Source organism: Diadema setosum, chromosome 6 (assembly GCF_964275005.1).
Source record: "Diadema setosum chromosome 6, eeDiaSeto1, whole genome shotgun sequence".
Taxonomy (NCBI): Eukaryota; Metazoa; Echinodermata; class Echinoidea; order Diadematoida; family Diadematidae; genus Diadema; species Diadema setosum.
Genome location: NC_092690.1, coordinates 42,202,411 through 42,219,228, shown reverse-complemented (window position 1 = coordinate 42,219,228; position 16,818 = coordinate 42,202,411). Strand labels below are relative to the sequence as shown.

General features: G+C 38.3%; 2 pseudogenes; both read left to right on the top strand.

The window, feature by feature from the left end:
• Positions 1 to 16,818, top strand: part of LOC140229815 (uncharacterized) — a 137,731-nt pseudogene that overhangs the window by 13,579 nt on the left and 107,334 nt on the right.
• LOC140230110 (uncharacterized) lies at positions 3,800 to 4,797 on the top strand (annotated as a pseudogene).

Here is a 16,818-nt window from a genome sequence, read left to right as displayed (position 1 = left end):
GCATACCAGTAATCATTATCTCTCAGAAAGAAAAAAAAATAGAGTATCTAGTATGCGATAGGAGCAATGACCCTTTGTTAGCAGGAATCTGTGTACTGAAATCTGATCAGCTTTTCTGGAAGGTTCTGCAAGAATCTAAAAGAATCATTAATAAACTGACTGGAAAGAAGCAGAAAGAAAGAACTGGATTTCCGTCTGACAGTTGTCTGAGATACACTGTCAAGAAGGCCGACGAACAGGTGTGAGTATCGGAGAATAGAACTGTTTCAAACTATAAGGGGTCTTACGGGAAGTTATGTTTCTAATTCTATCCACCTGTTTTTGTTCATAACATCTGATTGCCTGTGAAAACGTAAACAAAATAAAAAAAGAGGAGGGGTTGACGTTGCCATGGCAACCCCTCAAAAGGGCGGAAGTATGGCGAGGGCTTGTAATCACATTCATTTCATATTCTAGTTCATGATGTATACAAGTCACTAGAATGACACTCTTCTTTGAACCTCGTCTGTCAAAATTTGGAAGCTTAAAAATGTTGCGGCGCCGCTGTTGTATTGTGCTTTGGCCAATTTCCTCGTCTCGGGTAAGATAATGATAACAACTTAGGGAGATTGGCGTAGGTGTGACTTGGCCTTTTAGTCGGACTTCTTGTTCTCTCCCGTTTGCCATGAGATGATGTGGGAAGGCTCCCAGCAGCTGCTGCTCTCGTCACGAGCGGAATGTCGTATATAGATTTCTTCGCCTTCAGGCGGCACGCTCCAGTTGTAATCCCTGAAATAGGTAGCTTGTTGTCCGCTGGGAGGTGTTGGTAGCCTGCCACGCCCAGCGGCCATCCCCATCATCATGGGTAGACTCTCCGAAGTCGCTTCAACTGCCTGCGTCATCACGGTCAGACTGTCCAAGGCTTTTCTCGAATCACTCTTCATGCTATCGGACGGAGGGTCTGAGGGCGTTCTAGCTGTCTGCGGCACGGGGGGCGCAATAACACCTCCCGAAGATGAAGTCATAGATTGTTGGGTAGAACTTGGGGCAATCGTGTCCGTGACATTCCATATTTCAGCTGCGACCGATGCTGTCCCTTGTAGCTCGGTACTGCTGGTGTTTGTTGCTGGATGCTGATTGAATTTCTCTATCATATCCTGCAGGTATAGTAATTCCAAAAATTTAAAAACAGATATATATTCATATATATATTATATATATATATTTGTATATATATATATATATATATATATATATATATATATAATTGCGGGCTTAGTTGAACATATTTTACACAGCTGATAACACGTATAGCATCTGTATATTATGTAATGACATGTAAATAACCATTAATGAATATATAAAAGTATATTTGTGTATAAAAGTGTTTGTGTATGTAGATTATACATTAGTATGTGTAAACATATTCTGTATATATAATTATATATAGAACATAATATAAATAATATTTTACATATTGTAATGTGATTACATTTAATCTCAGATATATAGGGTCTATATCTATTTTTCTTCCAGCAAGAAAACAAGATTAAAAATGAATTAACACATAAACGAATTTAATGACTAAAAATGATTAAGGAAATCACGAATTTCGAAACTATAAAAGATGATGACTAGATTATGGAGAAAATACGGCAAATTAAAACAATGATAAGATATTCAGAAAAATAAGACATGAAAAGTGAAATGTTTTACCGCTATCCCATTTTCTGGCTGAGGTCCTGTTTCTTCGTCACCATCCATCGATATTCGACTGTTTCTTTTTCGCCGTTGTTAACCGAACGAAATATAGGTTAAACAGATACTGCATTATAAGAAAAATAGATTTGCAAAAGTAATGATTAAGCTTATAATCATTTCTCACGTAATCTCCTAAAGTTTATCTACTACTGGCAATAGAGATATAATTTCTTGTCGTATTTACTTGCATTGGTATTTTTTGTTCTTGTTCTTCTTCTTCTTCTTCTTCTTCTTCTTCTTCTTCTTCTACTTCTTCTTCCTCTTCTTAACGACTGGCAAAAGATCGATGACTGGAAAAGATCTCCTTCACTTCTCGATCTTTTGTCAGTGTGACCGCGCCTATTTCAACTGAAACATGTTTGCTTACACTGCGGCGCTGTCGCACATTATGTACACAAGCTGGAAGACTCGTTCGCGAAACGTTCTCGAAAGATTCATGTAAAACATTTATAGTCATGCCAAAATTTGAACACGTTGAAATTTTTGTCATGAATTTCACGCCATGACCGGCATCCTCCCGCACGTTTCCATGAATGTTTCTCGCATTGGCACGAAACCGTACGACAGCTCGTGTCAATGCGTAAACCACGCCCAAACCCCAATATTGTACGTGCAATTATTGTGTAACGGTGATGGATCAATATATCAATATATTGTGAACTTTCCCACGACTTGGATAAGCAGTTTTCAGCAGCTTTTTTGCTACACTTAGTTCATTCTCTGCTGTTGCATCACGTCCACGTGATCCTCCTTACCCTTTTTGTCTTATCTGTTGTTTTAATTGTTTTGTTTTGTTCCAGTTCAGTCTCTTTCCTTGCCCTGTTTCCCTCCCACTTCTCGACTTGTAGTATCTTTGTTTCTACAGTGTTATATTTGTTTGTTTGTATAGTATTTCTTACTTTCTTTTCAGGTGTGTGTCTCCGTCCCTGTATACTCTTCTCTTCAGTTCCGAGCCTTTATCTCTGAGCTTGTCTCATTTCCCTTTGTCATTTCTCTCTACCCACTTTTCTGCTTAGCTCAGGTTGGCCTGTACTTTGACCGACTGTACTAACCTTTTTCCTTTTGATTCATTCCCCTTACAGGTCGTTATCTTGTTCCCATCTTTGAATTTTCCCTCAATTCTGACAGGTTATGTATTTCCCTTGTTCTGTTGTTTGACAATCATTGTTCTTCTCTGTCCCCTGCCTACCATGGCTAACCATCTATCTCTTTTTCATCAACTGAGGAAAACCAAGCTCAAGGCCCTCAGATTCTCATTTCACCAGGATAATTACAGATTCTACTCCCTCAAACGCATGATACCTACAGGCCTCCAACTCCACTGCACTCCAGCTCTTGGAACACTCTTGCCTGAACTACGGTAACGCTGGAACCAGACTCTACATGGAGGTTCCATCCGTTTGATTAACATTCTCTCCGAGCAGTGTGCCGTCTCTCTCAATTCCTTTTCAGCTGACATCGACAGACTGGAGAGTGAACTTCGCTCTTGCTGCACCGACACCCAGTGGCTCAAATACCATGATGAAATTGAATCTTGTCTCTCAAAACATGTGTCTGACTTCACTGCTCTCAGGAACAAGAAAATAGGCAACTTTACGAGGAAACGTCAACGGTCTAACAGATTCAGACGACTCACCACATCCACTGATGTATCCTCCACTTCTGTCGTTAACTTTTCTTCTTCTCCCCTCTCTCAAGCAGAAACGTCTCTTCTCTCAAAAGGTCTCAAGTTTTGCCCCACCCCACCCAAGGTCGATTAGATAGCACTCAGCCAAGACCTTTCTACCGCAGGTTACGCCTCAAAGAGTTTTTTCTCGTTTAACCCCCTTTTACTTCTGAGCCCTTTCATCAAAAAAGCTCATGGATTCCCCCCAAGAATCGAGTTTCCTCCCTGGAAACGTACATGGAAGCTCTCTCATCTCCAGTCCACTCCGCAGATACCCTTGACCTTGCATCACATGACATTCTCCCAAAGGAAGAACGCCAGGCTCTCTCATCTCTTAAAAACAGGTCTGACATCATCATCAAGCCTGCGGACAAAGGATCAGCTGTTGTAGTAATGGACCACCACCAGTACATCGATGAAGCCATGAAACATCTCCACAATCCTTCCCACTACACACTCCTTGACTTTGATCCCACCGATAATTTCTCCCAACAGATCCAGTCGACACTCGATGACATGAAGGAACATGAACACCTCACCAAGAAGGCTCACAAATTTCTCTCCCCCGTTAATGTCAAACCTGCCCGATTCTATCTCCTCCCCAAGATCCACAAACTTGGCAATCCCGGTCGTCCCATCCTCTCTAGAAATCGTTCCCCAACAGAGAACATCTCCATCTTTGTTGATCACCACATTAAACCTCTCGTCTCACTCGCACCCTCCAACATTCATGACACACCAGATTTTCTCAGGAAACTCGATGACATCAAGGACCAGATACCCGAGACTACAATCATCGGTACTTTCGACGTCTCCTCTTTCTACACCAATATTCCCCACGATGAAGGTATTCTAGCCTCCTGTGAGGCTTTGACTAGCAACGACCATTCCAAACCCCCCCCCCCTCCATATCTGACATAAAATCCCTCTTGTCACATGTACTGACGAAAAACAACTTCACGTTCATGGACAAGCACTACCTATCTGGCACAGCTGTGGGTACCAGGATGGCTCCCTCCTTCGCCTGCCTCTTCATGACCATGCTGGAACAGCAGATGTTAGATTCAGTCCCATGTCGTCCATGGATTTGGTGGTGCTACATCGATGACATTTTCTTCATCTGGACCAGGGAGGGAGAAAGCCTCCGTACGTTCATTGACCACATCAATTCTTTCCACAGAACCATCAAATTCACTTCTGATTTCTCCCAAGAATAGACCAACTTCCTTGATGTCACCGTTAGGAAGGACTCTAACCATGTCGACACCACTCTCTACACCGAACCCACAGATACCCATCAGTACCTTCACTCAGCCAGCAGCCACCCCGCGCCACTACAAAACCAGTATCCCTTACAGTCAAGACCTCAGACTTCGCCGTATCTGCTCTGAGGATTTCGAATTTTCTTTCCATGCCAGAAACCTGAAGAGACATCTCTCAGCCAGGGGCTACGGTACCAGGAGAGTTCAACAAGCCATCAACAAAGTTCGTTCTCTCCCCAGCTCTGAAGTTCTCAAACCGAAAACCAACAAGCAGGACACTACTGACAGAATACCCCTCGTGACCACTTTCCATCCCAATCTATCCCCTCTCCAAAATATCCTTCGTGATAATCACCATATCCTTCACACCTCTGGTCGTCTCTCACAGGCCGTCCAAGATACTCCCATCCTGGCATACCGACGCCCCTAGAACCTCAAGGATCTCTTCGTCCGTGCTGAATTCCCCTCCCTCACTTACAATTCTTCTCCTTTACAGCATGGCACATTGTTCAGCCAGTAGGTGTATCATTTGTAGTATACACATCCATGAGAGTGACCCTTTCACCAGCAACTCTACCGACCTCTCTCACCACACAAAGGGCAACATCACTTGTACTACCACTAATGTCGTATATCTCATGCCGCCTTGTCAAATTACCGACTTGTGTTGACTATCTACATGTAGGCCCTATTTTTATTATATGTTTAAAAATTAAATTTCTGTAGCTTGAGGAGTTAAGAGCTATTACAGTTGACTCCGGTTTATTCTAAGTGGCTCAAGTTGGTCAGTGGTGCGTGGTCCCCGACTGTCGGGATTTGCCTGGGCCCTGTTTTAGAATAATTTCCAATGAGAAGCAGAAACCGCCTTCAAAATTAATAATTCAACATTAATTGAGGCATTAATTGTCGTAGCCTATAGTTACATACATATTATCAAAAGCTGTTAAACTGTGGAATTTAGTCGGTTTTGCGCATCGCCGCAAGCAGTTTGAATCTTTATCAATGCTGAACAATAATAGTCCTGCATTTTGTCACTATTACATTCAGCAGGCGTTTAGGGTCCAGGCTTATCACTCCTTATAGGGGTTATAGCGAGTTTTCGCTGGATTGCGTTGTAACTAAGATTGGAACTAAGTAATGCTTTCTTCCTTTTTTTTTTCAACTGAAGCATGACTTTGTATCATTTTTTTTACCAGTATTCGCTCCTATGTTTATTGGTACCATTTATTAATTGCAAAGGCAAATGTTCTTTGTTTATGATGTAAAACCTGATTTATCTTGTGTTATGTTTCTTTGAAAAAGAAAGAAGAAGAAGAATGAAAATAAATGAATTGAATTGAATTGAATTAAGTAATGCTTAATTGCTGAGGTTATGTCTACATAAACCGTGCTTTTTGGTCAGTTGTCCGGTAACTGGAACTTTTACGAGTGTTTGGTTGTGCGTGTGTGATGTATGTGTGTATTGATTGTGCGTGTATATACGGGTCAATACTACATAGAAAACGCATACGATGGTGATACGCATGCAATTAGAAAGACATACTATATATCATGATCTACATATGTATTAAGTCTGGCATCATAAAATGACTGGAAACTTCTACATTTTGGAGTGTTTCTACAATTCTGTATTGTAGAGTAGTGTGATTATGCATGTTTTACTGGTATATGTCATTTTTGTAATCCTCTTCAAACACTTTAACTTTTAACTCTATACAACAACTTTTGAGGTTTCTACTGCTTTCAAAGTTGGTAGTAGTCATGTAACGAATGTTCTTCTGCAGTCTGAAAAAAAAAATCAGTATTTTCATTATCATTACTGAAGTGGTGTACGTTCACGCTTTGCTTTTGGATATCTCAGCCATGTCAAAAACCGTTCTCACCTATAGAATAAACTACGAATACCTCTAAAGATTGTAAGCTAGTTAAAATTTTTCATAAGTGGTGTTTCATTAACTAAAAAAAAAATAAATCCTAGTCCCCAATCTCTAACTAAACTATACCACCCCTTTAAATTGACAAGTTTTGTTTCATAATTATTTTTATTCAATGTTTCTGGTTTCTTTCCCTAGTCTGAAGCTGTACGAGTATACTTAGAAAGTCCCGATGCCAAGGCTGATTCTCCGATTCTAATGGCTGTGAAGCGTCCTCGTAGCATTCTATCCTGGGCGGTGCCTGACGCATCACCAAATCAGTAAGTCTTGAACCACGTGGATATTATAAACCTGGTCAATATTCAGTTTCTATTATGCTCTGAAAGGGCAATTCTTCTGCATAACTCTAAAGTTAGGGATCAAAAAACGAATAGGAAATTGTATTTTTAACAGTTTTTCTACAACACTACTTGGCGAATATTGTGATTAGGTATGTCCTCGAGGCTCCTTTCAAGGATGATGCTGCTGCTTTGGAAGTTGGCATAAGTCATGAATAGATTGTGTTAATAGAGCTCTTCAATTTCAGTTATATCTGATACTCCTATCCTTGTTGTTGCCAAGGAGTTTTGCATCCTGTTTTTCTTTTCCTATTCAGTGCAAAGAACACTGCTCGATAGGAATAAGGGTTTGAATAAACCGTAAACCGAGATCCCCTCTTCTAGAATACGTGCTTTAGATGGGTTAGGAGAGTCCACTCGAATTGAATTATGAATCATTTTAAAATCTTAAGTCTGCTCTTTCAGAATCTGCCCTTAACTGAAAATCCATGTCTGGCGACTTTTTGAAGTTTGTTTGTTTGTTTGTTTTTTTTCTTCTTTTTTGTGCAAGGACGCATATATTTATATGTATAAACTTGATTTGAAGATGGTGCTTTTTATCTATCCCTTACTGTTAACTGTTATTTTTATCTTATTAGGTTCTCCCCTGAACTCAATGACACATATCACTATGTTAGCCACACCCTGTGCCGTGATGTCTTTGTGATCAATGGTGCCATGGAAATTAATGTTGTCCTCAGTACGTCTTCTGTCGCTAACCTCAGCTTCAGCCTCAATGTCAGCTTAGTCAGATACGTCTTCACGTAAGATTATACACTTGTCAATCTCTAAATCAATAAAACAAATCCATTATCCCTCATACTCTCTTTTTTCCCACAAACTGAAAACTATTTTCAGCAGTAAGTCGCAGAATATACTGCAATGGTACACTCTTATGATTTCATTGTACCTTGATTTATGCCGCAATAAACAGTAATTGCCAAATGCGTCTAACAAGGATTAAAAGGTTTAATGCTAGCGAGTTTTACACGTTGTGTTGATATAACCTAGTGACATAAGTATGATGAATCAGTATATTTAACGCACACACACACACACACATACTTGTATTGTGTGGAAATTGGCGACAGTTTTTTTACACCGTCAATTGGGGATATTGTAATGAAAGCCCTGACAATATTAAGTGATTAAATGCCATTTGTAGCTTTCATTTATGAAATGAATAGAACATTTAAAAAGAAGATATTTTTCTTAGTTAGTATTTTGCATTTCAGATGGGGACAACAAGGATACACAGATGTGTTGGATGTGTTAACGTTTCACTAATAAATTGAGGAAATGTGTATAAAAATTCTGTAAGGGAATTCCACATTCCAACTCGGGACAAAAACAAAGAATATATGTGTGTCACGTGTATGAACGTGTAATATAGGTTTTCCCGGCCAATTTCGCACTTGTGTCAGTCCAATTCCTAATTGCTGCATTCAATTTAGCAAAATTTAGCGTTGATGACATGTTCGGTAGTTCAATTTTATGATCTCTTCATTCAAATTCATTTTGGAGCATTCAAATTACCTTTAGCGTCATTCTAATTAACACTGTTTCAATTGAAATTCGTAAAACTAGCACCATTTCGTTATTCGTTCATTCAATTTAGAATGATATAGTCACGTGATCACGGACATGCCGCACTCGTTCATTCAAATTCATTTTTGGGCATCCAATTTAACATCTTTTGCAGTCAATTTAGCACGCATGTTTATGCTTTGGTTCTTTCTTTATTTTTTTGTCAACACAGTTACTGTTTTGCAAGCGTCATTACATTTCATATTTTCGTACTTATTTGAAAGATTTTGGCAACAGGTGTTTTTTTTTTCTTCAATGTGCTTAGTGATTCTTCCAGTCCGAAGATTTAGTGCATCATGTGGCCACAACTTATCTGGCCGTTGAGTGCTTTATTCCGAGTGTGTCGGCCAGTTCTAGGAAGTCAAGATTATGATCATCAAATGTTTTTATAATTCTTTTTCTGTCTTCTTGAGAAATACGTCTGTATCTAATTTGTGCTGTCATGACTGTAAGAAGATGAAGTTAGTATTGGTACATGTAGGCCTAAAATGACATGTATGAAAGAAAAGGGGCGTTACAGAACAACAAACCCGAGTTATGTATGGTAAAAAATATGATACTTTTACTGCTTAACAGTGCGTGGATGAAACAAAAAGTCACATAGAAATACGCGTTTAAATGTTATCACCTTTTCAAAAGAGAAATAACATGACGTTAATTTGAATGAACATGTTAGGAATTGACTGCCCATACGCGAAATTGAATGACTGAAATACCCCTTTCGGCCAGTGTTGGCGAATTTGAATGACTGAAGAGCACGTGCCAATTTGAATGCTCGTTTTACGAATTCGAATGGCACATGTGCAAATTTCATTGTTCGAAATGCTAAACTGAACGACCAACTTGCAATTTTGAATGACAGAATGTGCAGTGACGAGGATTTTCGCTAAATTGAATGAAACTTTTATCAAATTGACTGACAAAAGTGCGAAATTGGCCGGGAAAACCTATAATAAATTGATAGAAATTTGGGCAATTTTCCAGAAGACCAGAACTGTAGATGGGGGTATAATTCAATTATTTTCAAGCAATTCTAAAATCATTTTTAACAATTTGGAAATCGGGGATATCCCCAGTCTACCAAATATCCCGATTATAAAGTGTGTTACGCGCAATTGTCCCCGATCTTCATTCATTGCAAGTTCACTCACACACACACACACACACACACACACATACACACACACGCACTTAGGCATTCTTATCAGTGGGTCTAGAGCAATTACCCCCTGGGCAATTACCCCGGACCCTTCCCCTGGCCCTAATCCTAATCCTAATCCTGAACCTAATCCTAACCGTAACTCAAACTAATAACCCTAAACCTAACCCTAATCTTTACTCTAACCTTACCACTAACCAGTATTTAGCCGGGGGTAATTGCCCTCTGGTTTCATGGTGAGCAATGTTGTCAACATTCTGTTTTCATCATTTCGTGTGCGGGATGATTTATTCATACACTTATGTTCAAAATGATTCCATCTCCTTTCATGTATCAAATTCTTTTAGATCAGACGAAATCGTGACATTCGACAGTGATCCAGCTACTCCTCAGGTATGTATCTTCTCACGTAATAGATAATGGCATATTACTTGTAAAGAAAGGGAATTTGTAAACCTGAAAATCCTACTTTCATATTTTTTATCAAATGAAACGTGAATCAGCATGTAAATAGAACATTATGAGAGTGGATTCTGGAAGAAAGAGAAATCCATGGCGGTGTGGCAGCGCTAGTCTGCTGTCACAGACTTGTGCACGTCAAGATGGTGCTTTTACATGAACTTGATACATACTTTTAATGCAATCTTAAAAAGACATGCAGATATTCTTGCAGCTCAAGTGACATTATGTATTGTTGATGGTAAATGATGTGTGTCAGTAAGTATGCAAATGCCCATACTATCTGTTAAGTATACTCTTATGTACACAGATATAGTTTTTCTATCTAGCCCGCAACACTGACGCCGGTTCGACGGCCACAGATCAGTAAAAACATTGTCAGACATTTTGATGGATGTATATAGCCTATTAAACTGTATGATCATGATGACACATAATTTGAATCAAGGATATTTTTGGAATGCAATAAACCCAGATGATTATAATAAGCAACATAATAATCTATTTAAGAAGCAGTATAAAAGACGTCCTTTGTCTTTTTATCAAAATTACATTGATGTACAGTATTAACAATTCTTTTTATGTTCATTTCATTTTTGGTTTTTTATGTTCTTTTGTGTATCTTCTGTATAAAACTGATCTATGATTTTTGAAAATAACTTAGATTGTAATTCTGCATGATTTGTAACAACGGTGTACGCGCGCCTACAAGCCTTATTGGCTTTTTATGTGTGCACCATTTTCCATTTTACTTGTTGCCTGTTGTAATCATAGAACAATTTATGACTAATTCTGATGTCGTTGTTGTGGTTTCTTTTATATGTAATTGTTTTTTATGTTCATCTGTAACACTGAATGCTTCCTGTTGTTTTTATTGTGATAGAAATGGAAATAAACGAATTGAATTGAATTGAATTGAATGTAGCTAATTGAAAATGTTTCATCATAATTTGGATGTAGCCTATTGTAAATGAATAATGTAACATGGTTTGATGGATGTAGCCCGTTTACTATATTATAGTGCACAATAACCAATGGATGTGTAGTCAATGAAAAGGAAATGTTCATAATTGGCTAAACCCATTTGGTCCACTTCTCAGTTGGTCTACTTGCCGCATGGTCTAGTAACCAGTTGGTCTAATGACACATTGGGCCAATCACCACTTGGTCTAGTTCAAATCCCTTCTAAATGTCAGTTGGTCAAATATATTTTTTGCCACTTGGTCTAATACTCCCATTCGTCTCATGATCAGTGGGTCTTATTTACACTCCGTCTATTTTCATTTGATCTGATGGCCATTTGTCTAATAGCCATTCGGTTTTATAACTGCAAGTTCGTGTAATCCTCATTTGGTCTAATTTCCACTTGGGCTAATTGCCAGTTGGGTTACCATATAGGTGTCGTATGGTAAGTTGAGTAAAAAACAAAGGAAAAGCTTGAAAAGCATGATATCGAATAAAAAAGTGAAATGGTTAATTATAGCAGCAAAAGTTGTTTGAAATATGTCTTGTCATTTTGAGTATATCAAGCAAATAGCGATGAGTGTGTTTGATCAGGGGCATTCTGGCCATGTTTATTATTTCAGAAGGTCATGTATATTTTTAAAGGGAACGCAAACCCAAAGAGCAATGTCAATTGAGTGAAAGCAGTAACACTAGTAGAACACATCAGTGAAAGTTTGAGGAAAATCGGACAATCGATGCAAAAGTTATGAATTTTTAAAGTTTTGGTGTTGGAACAGCTGGATGAGGAGACTACTTGAAATTATGACGCATGAGTGGAGAAAAATATAAAGAAAATATAAAAACAATTCCACAAAATTTAACTTTTCTAGCAAAATGAAAGAGTACTCTACTTGACTACCCGCTTTCAGAAAGCAGGGGGAATAAATGCTACCCCTAACATATGTCAGTATCAAGTAGACGGAATGTTAAGTTTCATGAAAAATGAATTTTCATTGAATTCCCTTTATATTTTCTTTATATTGTAGTCCACTCATGCGTCATAACCTCTGATAGTCTCCTTACCCAGCTGTTCCACCACCAAAACTATAAAAATTCATAACTTTTGTATCGATTGCCCGATTTTCCTCAAACTGTCACTAATGTGTTATACTATTAAATGTTACTGCTTTCACTCAAGCCACATTGCTCTTTGGGTTTGCGTTCCCTTTAATAATGAATACAATAGTGGAGTATCATTATTAAGATTGGTGTTGTTGACATCAACAAAGTAGATTTATGGTCGTTTCACAATGATTACAACAACAGCAACAACAATAATAGTAATAATAATAACAACGATAACTATAAAGATTCGAGAATTTGTCAAAACTGACATATTAGGTGATCCGATGTGTCCGGAAATAAATGTTAAGCCCTTACCATGAATCAGATGACCCCATCCGTTACATCGTAAGGGCGAATGACTATTTGATTCTAGATTCTCATCAAAGAAACGGAAATCGAACCTGTCATACCTACACGTTGTATATGGAAAGGGTGTATTATGGTAACAAAGAGACAATCTCTTTTTTATAGGGCGGGCGCTGTTCTGTAGCGAACGCCATTGACATTTTCTCTCCGAGTTTGAAGCCTATTTTGGATTATTTACCACATTTTTCGTGTGTGTCAATATTTGTAAGTATGTCATCATGTCTGGTCAAACTTGTGTATTCCGTGTCTTCTCGGTCGTATTCGTTTTATGTCTTGTGTCATGTCACTTTTAAGTAGGTTCCATCATATTTCATTTAGCGTTATACATAGAACCAAACGTACGATGATTGACCGCTATGTTTTACATGCTTACATTAATTTACTGTGCATCTAAGCCGGATATTACGATTCACTTTGTATTTGCTATATTTGATGTACATTCCTTTATTGAGAAATATGAAAATAAATTGAATTCAAATTGAACTGAAATTGAAATTTCGTGGAAAGTGTTGCAAGTCCCATACCTCTTAACGGACTCAATGTGTACAGCTGGGGGGAGCTACTGGAACTCCGCCCACAAGTGCCGGTACCACGACCCAATGGATAATTATGAAAACTTTCCCAGTGGGATCAAACCACGAAAGTGCGGGAACGAGGAGGGATTCGAAATCGCATAAGGAGTCGTATGACAAAACTACCACTTCCTTCTATTCTCCTGGGAAATGTTCGGTCTATATAACATGCAATAACATGGATGAACTTCGCACCAGTGCTCGTTACCTTAATGAATATCGAGAATCGTGCCTATTTTCAGATTCTTGGTTAAATCAAACTATCCCTGATGGCGAGGTTGCTTTACCCAATTTTCATCTGGCAAGATCAGACAGAACAAAGGATTCAGGGAAATCAAGGGATGGAGGTGTGTGCGTGTACATTAACAAACAATGGTGCAATGATTGGACAATCAAAGAGAAATTGCGTACGCCAAACATTGAGCTGATGATCGTTGGGCTTCGCCCTTTTTTATCTTCGGAGGGAATTCAACCAATTGTTTGTGATGATTGTTTATATTCATCCTGGAGCTGACATACGAGAAGCTAGTCAGGTTGTTGCTGACAGAATTAGTCGTTCCGAATCCATCTCGCACGAACAGCCCAAAATTTATTTTGGGAGACTTTAACCGATGTACACTTGAGAACGTCCTGTCCACCTATGAACAGTATGTAACATAGGCGACTCGTTACGATGCATCGTTGTTATGGAAATGCCCCTATGGCATACAAGACAAAAGCTTGTCCGAAGCTGGGCGCATCTGATCACAACAATGTTTACCAGCGTATAGACAGAAACTCAAAAGCAGGAAGCCCACAAAAAATGGTTCGGTATTGCATGGACCTAATATACATGGACTAATCACTGCAGTCGTTCTTTGATGTAATAACCGTCGACGACACCTGATTATGTGTATCTTAATGAGTACATTCAGGTGTCTGGACAATAACGATTGTGTGATCATGTATCGTCACAAACAAGAGAATCGTTCCCTCATTTCAGTCTTGTTTCGCTGATGTACTTTTCAGACGGAAATGTCTTTGAATAAGTAAATACAGATGATGAGGAGCAGCATACCCGAGATCATGACAAATTTTGTGTAAAAAAGATGGGAAATTGCTAATTCGCACATTTTCGCACACGCATAAAAAGATACAATAAGATTTTCGCATTGATAACACCCGATATGATTAAACTGTCTAAATGCTACTTCAGATTCTTAAAATATTACATCTTTATAGCTCTATTTTGCAGAAAACCCCATTCAATTTGGATGAGCAGTCACAGAGAAATGTGGATTGTTGTAAAGCATGTCATGAGTCTGATCCTTCCAAGTTTAGCACTTCGATGCTCTTGTGTGTGAATACAATAGACAGAACTTGTAGGGAAGTGATTTCTGACATCCTTTACAAAACTCCTCATTTTTCTTTGACAACTGAAGCAAATCGAATGGGGTTTTCTGTAAGATGTGGGCAATGAGTAATAGTTTTTCAAATTCATGATTTTCTTCCGTCGAGATATTTACATCGACGTAAATAAGCACTGAATTGATCAGTGTTTTAGTAGTAGCCATGATAAAAAATCATGGGCTTCAGTTGTTATTTACGTCGATGTAGGGAAATTTGTCAATCAGTTGCAATGCAAACATCTCGAAGGAAGAAAATCATGAATTTGAATAACAAAGCAGTACCCGCTGCATGCTATAAGGATTAGAACCAACACTTGCTTTCGGGCGAAAGCTCGGTAGTCTAGTGGAGATGACGCCTGTCCGGTAATCAGGAGGTCGTAGGTTGGAATCCTGCTCGAGTATGTACGCCCATGATTTTTTATCATGGCTATATACTACTAAAACACTGATCAATTCAGTGCTTATTTACGTCGATGTAGGGCAATTTGTCAATCAGTTGCAATGAAAACATCTCGACGGAAGAAAATCATGAATTTGAATAACAAAGCAGTACCCGCTGCATGCTATAAGGATTAGAACCAACACTTGCTTTCGGGCGAAAGCTCGGTGGTCTAGTGGAGATGACGCCTGTCCGGTGATCAGGAAGTCGTAGGTTCGAATCCTGCTCGAGTATGTACGCCCATGATTTCTTATCATGGCTACTACTAAAACACTGATTCATTCACCTATTTACGTCGATGTAGGGCAATTTGTCAATCAGTTGCAACGAGTAATAGTTTCATACCCTGAATTTGTATTTAGATTGATTTTCTATTTTAAAAAAGTATCTTTGCGGAGCGTCCCCTAGTATTTTTTTTTTTGGGGGGGGGGAACATACGGTATATGAATTCATAATCTAAAAAGATGTTACCATAACACAGATTATAGGCAAACCTAGCCGTGTCTAATATTACAATTCGATTACAAAAGTGTGTTTGGATTACCATCCGTCGAACAAAATTTAGAAGACAACCATATTTCTCCCCCCCCCCCACTCTCTCTCTCCCTCTCTTTCCAGTTATCCAATTCTTCATTCTCATTTAAGAACGTGTAGATTGAATATTGATGTTGACGATCCAAGATACTTTGTCTGAATTATATACATATGTACATATACATATGTATTATATATCTTTCTATATAAAAAAAAAAATGTTACCATAAGCCGTGTATGATATTACATTTCGTTTGCAAAAGTGTGATTGAATTACCATCCATCAAATGAAACTTAGAAGACCAGCCTATTTCTCTCTCTCTCTCTCTCTCTCTCTCAATCTTTCTTCTTATCGCAGAGACTCCCATGCTTAGTCTGAAGACCGGAAGAGCTCGTAAATGTTTTATCAAATATACATATTCAACAAACAATCTTTCCTGTTGGTGATGACTTTTTATCATAGGATATGTCTTATGACTCTGTGAAATCTTATTTCATATGATCGTGAACAATATTTTCTTCCCGACACTACGTTAGAGTAATTAGTGAATCGTAAGATTACTCATTAAATTGGTAGCATTTAAACCCAAACAGTTAACTTACAAATGCGCTCGTTGATTTCTTTATTCATTCCATGAAAACCTAAGTCATATGGTCAAAATCTGTAGGCAGTCATGATGGATAATTTCAGAAAGCAAACTTTTTTATACAACGGAAAATTCAGTGTGGATGGCAGGTACCCGCAAAAGCATGGATTTTGCAGATTTAGTCACCATTAGTTGTCAAAGATAGCAAGAAAGATGCAATGATTTATTATTTGAATATTGGACATCCCATCAGGTTCTTGTCACATTATGGAAATTGTTGAACGAAAACCAAGAAACAAACTCAAAAGGTTAGCTGCCAAACTCAACGTTGATGTTACTTGAAGTTTTTTTCTCTCTCATGCTAATGAATGATGGCCTGATTATGTTATTAAATCGTTCAAAAAAAGTCTACTTGGCCAAAGAACAGAAAAGAGGTTATCCTGTAAAATTATTCATACAACGCAAGAGCCGATAGTGCCATTATGGGGTCCTATATAGTCATCATCGCGAGATGTGTTTGTATTGTCATGATTATCTTGGCACAATGTAATGTCAATTGAAACCAGATTTCTATGTCTGACATAGACCAATAAATATGAATGAATGTATGATGAATGAATGATAAATGAATAAATTAATCAATTTTCGAGACAAATGAAAATTTTGTATCTTTGAACCTCATTTGCACACCAAAGATGACGTCTGAGGAAAATGTCGTTATGTTACGAAAATGATTCT